Below are 15,314 nucleotides of genomic sequence, written 5' to 3' on the forward strand. Positions count from 1 at the left end.
CACTTCCTTTTCGTTTTTTTGTCCCTCTATAAAACAGTTAATAATTTGCAGTCACCGTCTTACAACATTCTAATGAGCTATCATTTCCTGTAGCAGTTACGATTTCTGTCTCTTATTTTTTCCTCAGCGCTATTCATTTCCTTGAGACTGAATTCCACAAGCCTTGAGTCACAGGTGACCTCTGACCTCAGGTCCCCTCTAAAGCCGCCGACCGATATGTTGCGAGCGTGCACGACAGCACATTTCTGATGTCGCCCCCATGCAAAACATCAGTTCGGAAGGCAGGCTAAAAATATGTGAGAAAAGCTAGAATTAAATGTAAGCGAATGGACGTCTAGAGATTTTAAATATGGAAAAATATAATGAATACTGAAAATATAAATGAGTCATAGCCGCTCATACAGAAGCCCACATGTATTTTTTTATCTAATTATTTGTCTTATTTTGTGATGTCACATTATCTTTATTGCTTCAGCAGAACACAAAAGAAGATATTTTGAAGAATGTTGGTAACCAAACAATGGTGGTACCCATTCACTTTTGTATAGACACAAAATCAATGCAAGTGAAAGGGTACTGCTGTTGTTTGGTCATCAACATTCTTCAAAATATCTTCTTTTGTGTTCTGCAAAAGAAAGAAAGTGAGTAAACGATAACAGAATTATCATATTTGTGTGAACTATCCCTTTAAGTTTTGTATTTGTAAAAAAGAAAAATAATAGCAGCATACAGTATTACATACAGTCTAGATGTTAAACGCAACATAAAGTCTAAAGTTCCCTGTTTGTGCTCAAGTGACCACAGTGTCAGCCCAAATGAAATGAGTTTTGCTCAACAACAATAAAAAAAAATAGGAGGGACCATGGTCGCCAGGTAATAAGAACAGCCGTCTTGAAATAAAGAGCGTAAACCTCACACATCAATGGCTGTTGAACACATTTACAGCTTCTCACACACAACCGCACACAGTCACATCTACATATACACACTAATGACGTGGCCTTGATGTGCTTTACTTATCCCTTTTCAGTTTAACTGCGTTCTGAGCTTTTTTATTTAGTGTAGGGCAATTAAATCTTTACGCCCTAATCACTCACAGCATTTATTTTAACTGGAGTGAGTACAAATAAAGGTAACGGTCTGTGGAGGAATTGATAACTGCACTGCGGCACACCTCTGGTCTGGCTCCTAATGTCAGTTAAAACTCACTCCAGTTTATATGAGGATCTTTCCCAATGACCTCATGAGAAAACCATGAGAACTCATCCTGAATGGAGATCCCCGAACTCCGGGCATTAATCACACACACACACACACACACACACACACACACACACACACACTAGACTTACGTGCTCACGCTCATTCTTGCTTATACACCAGCTGTGCCAGCCCAATGTTTAAACTCAGAAACAATGAAAAAAAACTAAACAAAGGATAGCAGAACAGGAAAGCAGAATAAGGGTGAGATCACTCTTATTTAGGAAAAGACTTATCAGCACGAGACTTGGAGACAGGGAATACTGATCTCTGCCCCTTTGGGTTTCCATGTTGGCTCACAGGGGGAAAAAACGGACTAATTATAGCAAACTTACACAAGCCACTTCACAGCTGCACACATCGCCGACTAGACGCTGGTCAGCTCGACGCACAAACATACACATTCATAAAGCAGGTTGGCAGGCAAACTCACAAATCCCACTGAAAATAAATATTGAAGTGTTTACTAATGTGCCCTGATATTCGCATCCTTGCAAATTCTCAAGCTGTGAAAAGAAGAGCAAAGGCCAAAATAAAGGGAATCGAGATCCAAGCCCAAAATCAGCCCAAAAAAGGTAGTGTATTATTTGGAAATAGTGCACTTCACAGAAACATCAAATTGCTGACAATAAAACCAAAGCAAGTCAACCGCCGCTGTTCGGTTACCAACTCTCTTCAAAATATCTTCTTTTGTGTTCGGCAGGTTTGAAATGATGTAAATGATAACCGAATTTACATTTTGGGGTGAATACCGCATAAAATAATACATTTGACATTTTATGGAACTGTGTCTTAAAATGCTGCCTTTGTAGGTAGTCCACTAAGTATTACACATCCGTAAACACATGAAAAAGTGACTGACGTAAACAACGCTTTTTGTGTGCTCACGCAACAAGCTTAGGCACGAGAGAGCCGCCAGACATCCTCAAAGCAAGCTTTGATTACGCGGGAACGCACACACCACATCTCTGACTATGGGTGGACGGCCTGTTGAATCACTGAAGGACCAAACATGCCCGGGATGACTGTGTGGGCAAGGCCAGGCAGAGCTGCTTTTGGCCAGGCCAGCGGAAGAAGGAAAGCTGGGGTGTCTAGCTGGTTTTGCCACAATCTACCCTGAAATGCCCTTCCCCTTCCTCTTAATCGTAAAACGTTGGCACTTTTAACACGGTCCCTAAAACCCTGGCTAGTTTATATAACTGTAAATATAATCTGAGCCACCGCAGGGCAAATGTCAAAAGAGGCCACAGATGGTATTGTTTTAGCAACCTGACCAATCAAGATCGATTTCCTGATCAGGGAAAGTGTGCAAACAAGTAAACAGGATATTTAAACGTCAAAGCGGCATCCAATATTGACGCACTTGCGGCCACGCAGCGCGCAGATATAGTTCCGTGCAATCGGACTGCTATTTCATGAGACATTGAGCGATGATTAAAAACAAGAGTTTTGAAACGGAAATGCTCACACATTCTGCAGCGACAGATGTATTCGCGTACATATATCATCACAACACAAGCATCAAGATTCTTGCGTTGAGAACACCTTCCACTTTTTAAAACGATTCGAAGAATAAATGATTCAATCGTAAATACAAATGTCATTATTGACATTCTACAGCGTTGTTCTACAGTTCTACAGTACAATTCTACAGATTGTTTTTGAAGTTAAGACATAATATTCATTCTCACCAGCTCACACAATCGCATGTCATTTTATTAGACAACATCCAGGCATGCACGACAAACACTTTCACACACCTACGGAGCTAGAAACCGCACAGGAACGGTGCAGTGTGTACAGTCATACAGTGAAGCAGCTGTAGGTGAGTTATCCGGTGAATTGCAGGTCTGCGGGTAAACCGTGCTTACCTTGGGCAGGATGCTGTTTAACCAACTAACCCTGACCTAAAGACTTCACTACCCAAAAGACACACAGCAATCAAAGCGGATCAATACAATATTATTGACTATAGATTAATCCTCAAAGGTGCATGGATTATTTATACTTTATGAATTATGATATTCATTCTCACCATTGACGTTGCGAGAGAAAAGCTCTGATGATGGTTATTGTTTTTTATTCATTCGTTTCAATTTATTTATCACTTGTTGCAAACGTTTTGAGGGTTAAACTGGTGAGACAGATGTCAGAAACGAATAATGAACATTCTGTCATCATTTACTCACCCTCATGTTGTTTCACATCTGTATAAATGTCTTTGTTCTGATTAACACAAAATAAGATATTTAGAATCATGTAGGAAACCAAAATGCTCTGGGGCACCATTTACTACCATAGTAGTGTTGTTTCCTGCTATGGTAGTCAATAGTGCCCCAGAACTGCACGGTTACAAACATTCTTACAAATATCTTCTTTTATGTTCAGTGGAACAATCAAAATGTATGCAGGTCATTTTTGGGTGAACCGTACCTTTAAGGGGAGTTTTTGTAATATGCATTCCCTCAATGCCAAACTCAAGATACTGGCACACTACAGCAACAAATGAAAGTAGTCAACACCAAGGTTCAGACAGTTTTTACAAACACATTTTCTTGACTAATCTATGACCTTAATAGTGAATATGTCAAAATGATTCAAATTCACTATATGAGCTATTCAAGCTGTTTCTGAATCTTTTTGACAGATTTAATGACAACAACTGACTCACTTATAATTCAGACTATTGCAAGCCAGTTTGAAGATACACAATGGTTATAGCTATTAGACAACGAATATTCACTACAGAAATTACCAAGGTTTTGTAAGATCTAAGATTTTTCCAGGTAGAGAAACACACAAATGTAAACTTCTCAGGTTGTAAACCCTGTCTTACACATATATGATGAAATGGGTTTCTAATTTAAATGCACTAACGTGTGAAAAAGCTTTACAACACCCCTGCCCTAACTAGAAACTCAAATGCAATTTATAACACACACACAAGAATGATTTCAAAACAACTTGTCTACAGCTCAATGCCGTTGACTTTCTCCATGATGTACAAAACATACTGTGAAGTAGCTTGAGTTCTGTTTTCTCTCAAACTATTCAGGACACACTGTTAACTCCAGCTCGCAGTTAAAACACCTGTACACTCCAATGCAAATGTCATCATTTCTCTCCACACTTAGGTGCATGCCATGCTTATTTCTCACCTCTGTGTGCAAAAACAGTTCACAGTCACAAGGAGCCAAAAATCCCCCAGTTTTCTTTCTTTAACCAAATTCCTTGCAATGGCCCCCTGTTCAGTTTAAACACGTCTACCTGTGACAGGCCAGTAAAACAGGCCCATGACTCAGATTCGTGGCTGGTTGGGTCTGCAATGACTCGCAAAGCTACACAAGTATGACAAAAGACCTTGAGCAAGTCACGGACACAGCGGTAACAGATCAAGCGGTCACCTCACTTCTAATGAAACAAGCCATTGATCGATCCTACTCATTCTCTCTTAATGTGCAGAGAATGTTAATGGGTCAGAGGAAATGACTTGTGTACATTTTTAAAACAATAGTTTTGTTTCATTTTGTTTCCAGTCCCATTTGTTATTCCACAACTGTCTCGTTTTGGTTCTTCCTTAAAGCACAAAAGGAAAGTTCTTTGGTATACAATGAATGCAAATGGTAAACAGGGGACTCTAAAGCCGTCTGTGTGAAATGACTTCACATGGAACATTCCGAATGTTTATGGCAAATTTTGGTAACCACCTGATCACTATTCACATTGTATAGAAAAATGGAATTTACATTTTTAGGAGAACTGTCCCTTTAAAAATGTGTTTCTTTATTCCTTCTGCCATTCTGTGTAACTTAAAAAAAAGACTAGCAAAGTGTGTATTAGTCACCTTGTGACTGTGCCAGTGTCTTCCCACAAATACTGATACCAGGAATAAAGGGCTGATTACATTATTACAGTCAGTATTAGTAAGACAAGCTTCGATCAGCACACAGCCACCATCCACGGAGACCCTGAGCATCTGAGCTGGAAATGACACCATCAACTCAATGCAGTCTTTGTCTAATCATGCCCGTTTAACAGGTGACTTTGTCCTCCATGCCAAGAAACCGACAGCAAAATAATTCATCATTTATGATCACCATTTTTAGCTTAATTACACGGAACAACAGTGAATGAGCGTGCCAGAAATGGCACTGTATGTATTAGCATTGGTATGGACAAATCTTAAATAGGCCATGCTTCAGATTGATTTGATTTCTTCTTCCTCTCACTTTTTTAAAGAACGTCTATTGTGTCTTGTGTCTTACTGTTCTTAATAAAAAACAGCTCATCTGCATATGCATTGTTCTGATAATGTGACCATTCACTGCTCAACCGCAGGAAATGCTGTCAGATGGAAATGTATTCTGGTGTGTGGATAAAAGGCACATGTACTGTTCCTCAGCTAGCCATTCACTTAAAACAGCCCAAAGCTAGTTCTCTATGCTCATATACCGAGCCCATGACTATCAATACAGATCTTCAACAGAGGAAACATATGCTCAGATCTCTTAAAGTAATCCGTATTTGAATAGAGATGCAAAATGAGCCACGCACCCAAGTCGTTTTTGAATGAAAACAACTGCTCTGTGTTAACCAATCAACGGTATTGATGTAACATCATCAATGGGAGGGGTTAACTGAGTTGTGACCACAGACTGTTTCAGTATGATTTATCTACGCAACACACAATACACGGACACGTATTAGGACCGCACTTTTTTCAGCTTTCTTCTTAACACAACACCACATGAAAGCTGGACTGTATAGACGAACCTGTTAAATATCTACAAGCATGCACGGCTGCCCATGGCAAAGGCATTAGTTCTGAGATCTTGCAGACGATTAGCACACAAATCAGGAAATAACAACAATAAATAGCTTTAATGTAAGACAGAACAATAAGCCACGCTCCGTGTGAGACAAAGCAACAGCTTTAGCAGGAAATCAAAGCCTTTCGGGGAGCAGGACAATGGTCAGGTCAAAAAATGTACAGTATGATGATAATTCACACTGAGTGAACCAAAATCTGGTTAATGGCCTGTTTTCCATGTTTTGTTTTCTCATACTTTGTAAAATATTAAAGGAAAAGTTCAGCCAAAAATGAAAAATGTTTTATTTACTTTCTTTCTTCTGCAGAACACAAAAGGACATTTTTTTAAGAATGTTTGTAACCGGCCACAACTGATTTCCATTGTACAGACACACAACCACTGAGACATTTCTCAAAATATCTTTTTTGATTTACAAAAGAAAGAGTCATATACAGATATTGAATGACATGAGGGTGAATTTTTGGGTGTACTTTGCATTGAAGGAGTCTTAAGCCTGATTCACATTTCACGTCTTTTCCGCACGCATATTCGTTATTTTAAATGTAGACATGAGAAGCGTTTTCCGTGCGGTTTTAGACATGAAATATGAATTGACCCTTGTAGCACCCCACTTTTCACTGTTCACTGAATAAAACTCAATCTAAATGATGACATCACACAAAGCATACAATAACTCTTTAGCGCATATAAGGTTCCACTAAAATGTAAAAAATGTCATCAACACTGTAAAAGTCCCACCTCAAAAGAACAGTTGTGTAACGTTTTCACAACGCCAGTAATAAAACACCTTTTCACTATAACAAGAAAACCATACCATAAAATCATCTGTATAAAAGCAGTTATCATAAAGTTATGGACAAATATGTTTTTAGTATAAACAGTTACGTGTACACAAAAAGACACATTCCAGTCACACCCACAACTATAACTTTAAAATCACATAGCATCTATTTATTAGAAAACGTTTATACTTAAATGCAATTATATACATACTACAATTATATATCGCATACGGAACACTACATGTAAAGGTATCTACAGCTCTCCAAAGTTGCATGATTTAATGACATGTCCTTGATTTTCCCATTAATGTCCAAAATGAAAGTTTGAGGACTGCCTTATCTCATTTAAATCAAGTTATGCTCCATATATTAATAAACATAAATGTATAGCACACATTGAAAACCGGCATCCATCATGTAACTGCATGTTTACTCTTCATTTAAAAAAAATATTCTGGGTCACTCCATTTAAAACCATTGACCTGGTCATGAAATGCAATACCTAAAGAAACCATGAGCCACATGTATATTTAAAATTCTTGGCAGAGGAAACAAAAACACTTAAAATGTCTGTCTGTGTCCAATGTCACACATATAGGATGCTTCAAATCTTTTTCTTATAAATATTTATTGGCATTTTTTCTGTAATGTCTTTTCATAAGATTGTGTCCTTGTGTAAAATTAAAGTTTAGTAAAATAAAATAAAAATAGTACAATACTGGATTGTATTGAATGTATTTTTTGTCATTTGAACAGTGAATGTGCATATGAACAGTGTATAACACAGACATAAATGCTGCATCTTTGCATTGACTGTACCTTCATCAAATAACTTAATGAATAAAAAGCACCAAATAAACCCTAAATAAATAAAAAATGACATATACACAGCCTTGTTAAGAAACACATTTGTGGAAGGTACTATAGTTATAATAAATACACTTAATTAGTATTACAATATATGTCATTTTTATCATTTTATTATAAACGATAAATAGGTTACATAATCTATGACTTGCATGTTGTTTATCATGTGCTATAAAGTCCAAATGTTTCTCTCCATTTTTAGGGTCAATATCCAGTTTGTTACATATTCAGCCATCATTTAATGTTTAGCCATGTGTCACATGTGTGAATGAAGCCACAGTTTCCCTACAAAAGAAATGAAGAATTTATACAGTTTCATTCTGAGGGAAAGAGAACTGAAAGTGTTCCCCACATTTGCATCAGTAATGAAGTCGAGCTAACGTAAAATACTACCGAGTCATTTTAGACTTCACATATACAGACCTTCGGTCTAAATATTTCTTTCCAAACATGCAAAATGTTTCAAAATATGTAATGTCATGATAAATATAGCAACTTAATCTACATAGAATTGTTTTAATTATACAAAAGAACACATCATATTAAATTCAGATGCAAGGCTTCTTATGAAATAAAAAACATAACTTACGACTGTATGTACTGCACACAAACATGCAACAGATATTAAAATGTGTCTACAATGTCTTTAAAATGCATAATTTAATATTATTTTAACATACATTTGTATATTTTTTACGCGGAAAATCAATGCACAGTTTTCTGTCTGTCATATAAATTAAGAGATACACTGAAGTCCACCCTACATATTTCCCGCATCATTAAACTTTTCAAAATACACAACGTTCTTCTCACCACATGCCTTTTATTTCTGAAATGATGCTATAAATGTGCCCATGAGTCGAACATTGTGCTGGGACTCACTTTACTCAATAATGAAATAACTACACAACCACTCCACTAAAAAAAGGTGTGCAGAGTTGTTGAGCACCTGAATAAAGTGCATTCATTATTAAGAGCTATTTTCACACCAGAGTAATAAGACCACACAGCTATTAAATCAAAGGGGGTAAAACAGGAGCAAAGCATGACAATAAATTTCATAAGCAGAAGGTTGTAAAAGTGGATAAACATTAACATTCGTGTCATAAAGCATACTGTAACACACAATCCAGGAACAGAAAGACTCGCATGCCTTTCGTTGGGTTATGACTAAAAACGAAATATTTATTACTGTCGAAATTGTACCACGATGACATGAATATTCCAGAAATAACAATGTTTTATTTGTCTTTGATGAAACGATGTTTGGATAAATGTAGCATAAATGTCAGCGTTCTCTGTGTATTATTTATGCGCTGGGTGTAAAAACTAGAAAATGTAAACATGTAAGATGACTCAATGTATAGTTTGGGATCCTCTGCTAAAAATATTTAGGATTATGAAAGACAAAGAAAAACAATTTTACTTGCGAAAAGAATTACTAAAAGAAGCTGTAAAATAAATGTTTGGTGTCTGTGAGAAAAATGAGGGAGTGGGTTAAAGGCCTTTAATGGGTAGACTGAAGAACTCTGGGTAACATAGTAAAAAACAACTTACTCTCTAAAAACTAAAACGGAGTGGATTTCTTGTGATGACGATTTCTCAGAAACACCCTCCTCATTTTATTTCCTTTTTAACGAAAGCCTTTCTTATCATTCTAAAGACTAGTTTAGCTTTTTATCTCCATATCTATGAACATTTACATGTACACACAGGTGTACGTGATAACAACTTTTTGACAAGTTTAACAAAAAATTTTTTAACAAGCACATGTTAGTTTCGGATCTCACACAAATTTTACCTAAACTTTCTCTTACACATACAAAACACTGTATGACACACACACACACACACACATTTTTTATACACAGCAAATTATCATTATCATTACTCAAACCTAACACTAACAGAAGACAAAATTAAAAACATTTACTTTATTTATCCAGCACTTTCACAAATGAGGACATCTCAAAAATATGTTGTCAAATTTATCTCACTTATGGGTACAAATATATCCCCTAAGGATTGTTAAACTGGTAAACACACACACACATACACAAAGATAGATTTAAGTTGCATAATATCCACATTTGTACTTGGTAAAACCACAGCAGGACATCTCGAGATAAACAGTAATAACAGCGTAAACACACATCTAAAATCACAACCAGTTCCACGAACACGTCTCTATTTCTCTGCACTACATCTGGAGAAAAACAAGTCCATAAATAACACGAATCTGCTGATATTCCCATTACTTAATTTTGGGTCAAAACACCATGTGGACAAAAAGTAAGGAAAATAAAGTTGTTGTTTTTTCATTGGAAACACATTTGTAAGAAATTCCCTATATCATCAGCATTTTTAAAAGAGCACACCGTGCTGTTGCCGAACGGGCTGATGCAATCTCAGTGTGGTCTTGCAGTCATAGCCGGGGTGATTGACTCTTCTGCATTGTCAGAGGGGCTGCCCCTGAAGACAGGTGTTCACAAGCCAGCAGTGTTGAACCCCACCTATAGCATCCTATTACCCCATTTAAACACCAATGCCCATTGCCACAGCACAAGTGCTTAATAGAGTACATTACATCTGAGAGCCTTAGCACAGTCCGATGTTGGACGCAATACAGCATGTGTGTTTTTTTACCAAAACATATAGCAGATGGTATTGAATAGTCCATTAAAGCACAACAGCCCAGTTTTTACTGTATACTACTTCCTGTGAAGTTTAGTCTTACACCATCAAAAACATATGGTACAGTACTGTAAGTACAGTAGGGTTTGCAGGTAAGGATGTGCCATAAGGTATTAGGACACTTGGTTTTGGCTAAAAATGTTTGAATTGTAATTGCAACAGTAAGAAAGCACTACATGGTATCAGCAAAAAATGATGCTGGACGTTTTCTTAAAGGGACAGTTCACCCAAAAATGAAAATTCTGTTTTCATTTACTCACCCTCAAGTTGTTCCAAATCTGTTAAATGTCGTTGTTCCGATGAGAAAGATATTTGGAAGAATGCTTGTAACCCAACAGTTCTTGGCCACCATTGACTACCACAGTAGGACAAAATGCTTAACAAATTGCTTAACAAGAACTGTTTGGTTACAAGCATTCTTCCAAATATCTTTCTCTGTCTTCATCAGAACAAAGAAATGTATGCAGATTTGGAACAACTCAAGGGTGAGTAAATGATAACAGAATTTTTATTTTCTAGAGTGAACTGTCCCTTTAAGACTTATGTTGCTTTTAAAGCTTTTTTTACTTTATCCAACAGGTGTTTTTTTAGAATTTAAGTCTTTTTCATGACATATTTTGCTTCTATGCTATCTATGCTCTCGGTTTAATTTTCTAGTGCAATGACATTGATACATTTCCAAATGTAACTTTGGTTCGCGAATAGTTTTCCGGGTCATCATAGGTGCTCCAGACAGGAAGTGTCTACGTCTGTTCATAATTGACCCTTGACCTGACCAATCATAATGCCGATATTATGCGCCCCCTGATGCTATTCGCCATTTTGTCCGACAAACATACCAGAGTTTAACCGGCTGCGCATTATGTGGGTTTCGCGATTGTTGCTGGCTGTCACACTGTACGAACATGATCCCAGTTAAAAGTCATGTCACTGTGGAATCTTAGTTGTCAGAATGTACAACAATATAGACTTCTTAAAACAGACTCGTACAAGAAGACTTGACCGGTAAAATTTGATCTTTATGGTCATAATCACAGTTTCACCGATTGCCTAAACATGTCAAATGCCGCTATCCAGATGTTATGTCGTTACAGCATGCACAGTAAGTTAGGCTAGAGCGTTGATCTTAATTTTGTTAACTTTATTCCGAGTCACTTTCACATCCTGAATATATCATTCAAATGCATATTGCAGACTTTCTTATTGCTTTTGGCTGAAAGTACACGTAATTCCCCCCCAAAAATATGATTTCACGATAAATATTCTTTAGTGCAGTGGGAGCGCTTTGGCTGGTGTTGGACATAGCAAAAGAGGGCGGGCTTTGCGAAGGGTCAAATAAGAACCCAGATTGTCTCCCTGTTGCATTCTGTCTTCATCTCTCTATCTTTGTTTCTGCATCGCTCCCTCTTTCTCACACACACCCACTCACAATATTCCAAACAGTCATCGTTGCCATTATGGGATCTTTATGTGAAGTGGTGGTGCATATGAAACACTCTGGGTAGGCGTCATCTTCAGATTAGAAGGCACACGCCACAGTGCAATGACAGAGAGACGACGACAGATCTACAGCCATTAGCCAACTGAACCAAATCACCATCCAGCACAGTCATCAAAAGCCAACCCAAAAATCCATCTCCGAAATAAACATACAAATAACTCAAGAACAACATGGGATACATATTGTTCATATAGACAAAAAAAGACGCAACTTAAATATGGACTAAAGCAGAAGTGTCAAACTATACATTCGGCAGGTGAGATATTTTCATAAGGCCGCTCAGGTGTTTCTAGTCCTCAAAGGGATAGTTCACCTAAACAAATTCTGTAAAATATTTTTTTTCACCCTATGTCATTCAATACCTGTATGACTTTCTTTCTTCTGTGTAACACAAAAGAAGATATTCAGAAAAATGTCTCTGTGGAAAAATGTCTCTCTTTTTTCTATGGGCAAAAAAAAGTGGTTTTGCCCACAATGGAAGTCAATGGGGGCTGATGTTGTTTGGTTACCAACCTTCCTCAAAATATCTTCTTTTGTGTTCTGCAGAAGAAAGAAACTCATACAAGTTTTTACGTATGCATGTTCACAAAGTTACAGTATGTGCTGTATTTAATTGTAACCGTTCAAGCGGCCCCCTCATGGACACTGCCACCCAGCTAGTGGCCTCTATATACTTTAAAGAATTTAAGTTTGAGGGACAGTATGATTGAGCTGGAGACCAAGCATAGTATATGTGTGTGACACCGCCAATATAAGTCAATAAACCATACGGGCCTACTAACAGTTGCCGTCTATTAAGGCCATTGACATATGCAAACCAAATGGATGGAATTTTAAAATAAAGTCAGAATTTGTGTGGCCTGTAATCTGCAGTAGGAATGGCAGTATTTTTAAGCATATTTCCACAGTTAAACTGTGAAATGAATGTTTTGTGGAACTGTAGGTAGACACCTCATGTGAAGGGTTTTCCCAGTCAGAGACCTGAACACAGAACAAAAAAAGCTCAAAGGCACATTTGTCTGTTACTTTCTCTCCTTACTTTCATTTAACTCTTTCATTTTCCGCTATACGTCCACCCGCCCTCTGACACACCATAACCACACACACACACACTCGCATACACACACTGACACACAGACAATGTTTTGCCTTTCCATTTGCTCATGGGTCCCCAGATATAAGTCAATGTCTTGAATTACTCACCCAATAAGGGGCCACCATCTGCTCCACTATGTTCACACTGAAGGTAATGATCACAAAGACGTTCTGTATGAAGAGACAGAGAGACCGAGTCACTCCATCAAGTTATCCATCTAACCATGCGCTCATTGGGGAGTGGAACTGGGTGATACACTCATAACCACATCAGCGAACCCCCCCATGGGCCCAAGAGAAAGGTTTTTTTTCAGCAAAGAGAAGGTTTTTTTGATCAGAGGTTAAAACACAACATGCTGACAGACACTGGTGAGGCAATATACAGATGGCATGAGTCTTCCGGGGCCCAGGGCTACAGCTAATACATTCGAGGGGGGGGGGTTGTGAAAAAAGACAAAAACATTTTCGAAAAGCAGACTGGAAGTAAACTAGGATCAAAGATGGATCCTGTCCAGTCTAGATCCTGCTGAGTCACAATTCCCAATCATCCATGATAAAAAGCAGGATGGGTGGTACGGGTGTGTGTTGGGGGGTGGTTGGCTTTTTTTGTGGAGGGTGCAACTCAATCAGTCTGAACTTACTCATTATGTTTGTCTGCAGTAGTGTTATTTCTTCAGCCATCATGACTGAGTCGCATAAACACCCATCGTAACGTCTGGGCCTCTGTGACACATTTGGACATTGCGTGCGTGAAGTGTGTAGTTTTAGTGCTGTGTCATCATTTGTGCAGATAACATATTTTTCTTTTGTGCAGATAACATCTTCTTTGTGTTTTTTTTAGAACACATAAACTCTGTTTTGACAAATGATGTTGTGTGTGGGTAATTCACTACAATTTACAATTTACGATCCACTATAGGCTACAATGCGTTTGTCTATATTAATTTGCAAAAATCACTTTGTAAAATACTTTGGCACTTTTTTATTTCAATCTTTATTACCAAAACATGTTCTATATGAGTGGTGGTATACAGGCGTGTGAGATTCAGTAAATCCAAAATTTCATGAAGAAGGTCTCTCACCAAACATTGTATTAGTGAATGATGATTTCCAAAAAATTTCCAAGGTTTTTTATTTCTGATGACTAATTAAAAGAAAAGGCTCAAATTAAAACATTTTAAAGTGTAATATTTTGTACCTTCATAATGGTAAATATATTTTTATTTGATTTATAATACTATTTAACAAGACAGCATTTAAACAGAAATGCTTGATTATTAACACCCATATTTCTTCCTCTATTTCCCATCACAGCAATTCACCATATATGCTTCTACTACAACACCAGTATAACACCAGAGTTATTCACGGTGAAATGAAAGACAACATTTGAGACAAGTGTGTCATTTTATATACAAAAACATATTGTGTGTCAGAATACACCTGATCCACAGGTGAGGTGCAAAACTAAAAGGCCGTTCAGATACTTTAGATGTATGACTAAGTCCTGCATCCTTTCACATTACAACCTACGCACACACAGTCTCTCATTTTTCTTTATAACACACTAAAGTTCACACTATTAAACTTACATGAACTTCAAAACACATTCTACAATCTCTTTATCTCAATGTCTCACACACACACAAGCACAACTTTACTATGACTGGTAAGGACTCATTGCATTGTTTTATTTTTTAATGTGCAGTTTAGCACAAAACTATTAAACTATTACTAGTAGAGACATTTAAGTCTATTGTTTATTGTCAACAGTCATAACGGTGACTTGGCCTCTCAATAAACTCTGCTCAACTTACTTGAAGACGTCGGTCCAGTTCAACAACATGAATAAAAAAGGCAATATAAATGAACTTCATTAAGATCTCATTAGCAAATGTGTTTAAAATTTTGTAAATATATTTTTTATATACTTGTGACACCAGAAAAAAGAACAGCATATTTCATTTGAAAGTTTAGCCTGACTTCACCTTACTTTAAAGACGGCACAAAACTTATTCAAGTGTGTGTGTTAAAGTATATTTGGATCACTTCCGCTATAATTTAATACACATGAATGTGGAATTAGTGTTTGGGCGTCTCAACTGAGAGACTACCACAGCTACAACTTTGACAAAATGGAGGAAGATAAAACACAAAATGGCCGCCTCTGGATTAACTAGAGTTACAGTTGCTCTGAATGCTCCATCTGGTAACCAAATATGATATAATGGAGATTTAGTAGGTTTCTAATACAAAAAGATCAATATACCACATATTTATGGT

The 15,314-nt window shown here is 37.2% G+C and overlaps 1 long non-coding RNA gene across 11 annotated transcripts in view; it reads right to left on the reverse strand.

Annotated features, from left to right (window-relative positions):
* Positions 1–626: 626 nt before the first annotated feature.
* Positions 627–15,314, reverse strand: part of LOC130545850 (uncharacterized) — a 46,222-nt gene continuing 31,534 nt past the window's right edge. For 7 of the 11 annotated variants that reach the window (XR_008961717.1, XR_008961714.1, XR_008961719.1 and 4 more), the window contains one exon: positions 627–13,202. This is a non-coding gene — a long non-coding RNA (uncharacterized LOC130545850). The other 4 variants (XR_008961713.1, XR_008961710.1, XR_008961718.1 and 1 more) reach the window with 4 other exon arrangements.

The sequence above is a fragment of the Triplophysa rosa genome, linkage group LG22 (assembly GCF_024868665.1).
Source record: "Triplophysa rosa linkage group LG22, Trosa_1v2, whole genome shotgun sequence".
Taxonomy (NCBI): Eukaryota; Metazoa; Chordata; class Actinopteri; order Cypriniformes; family Nemacheilidae; genus Triplophysa; species Triplophysa rosa.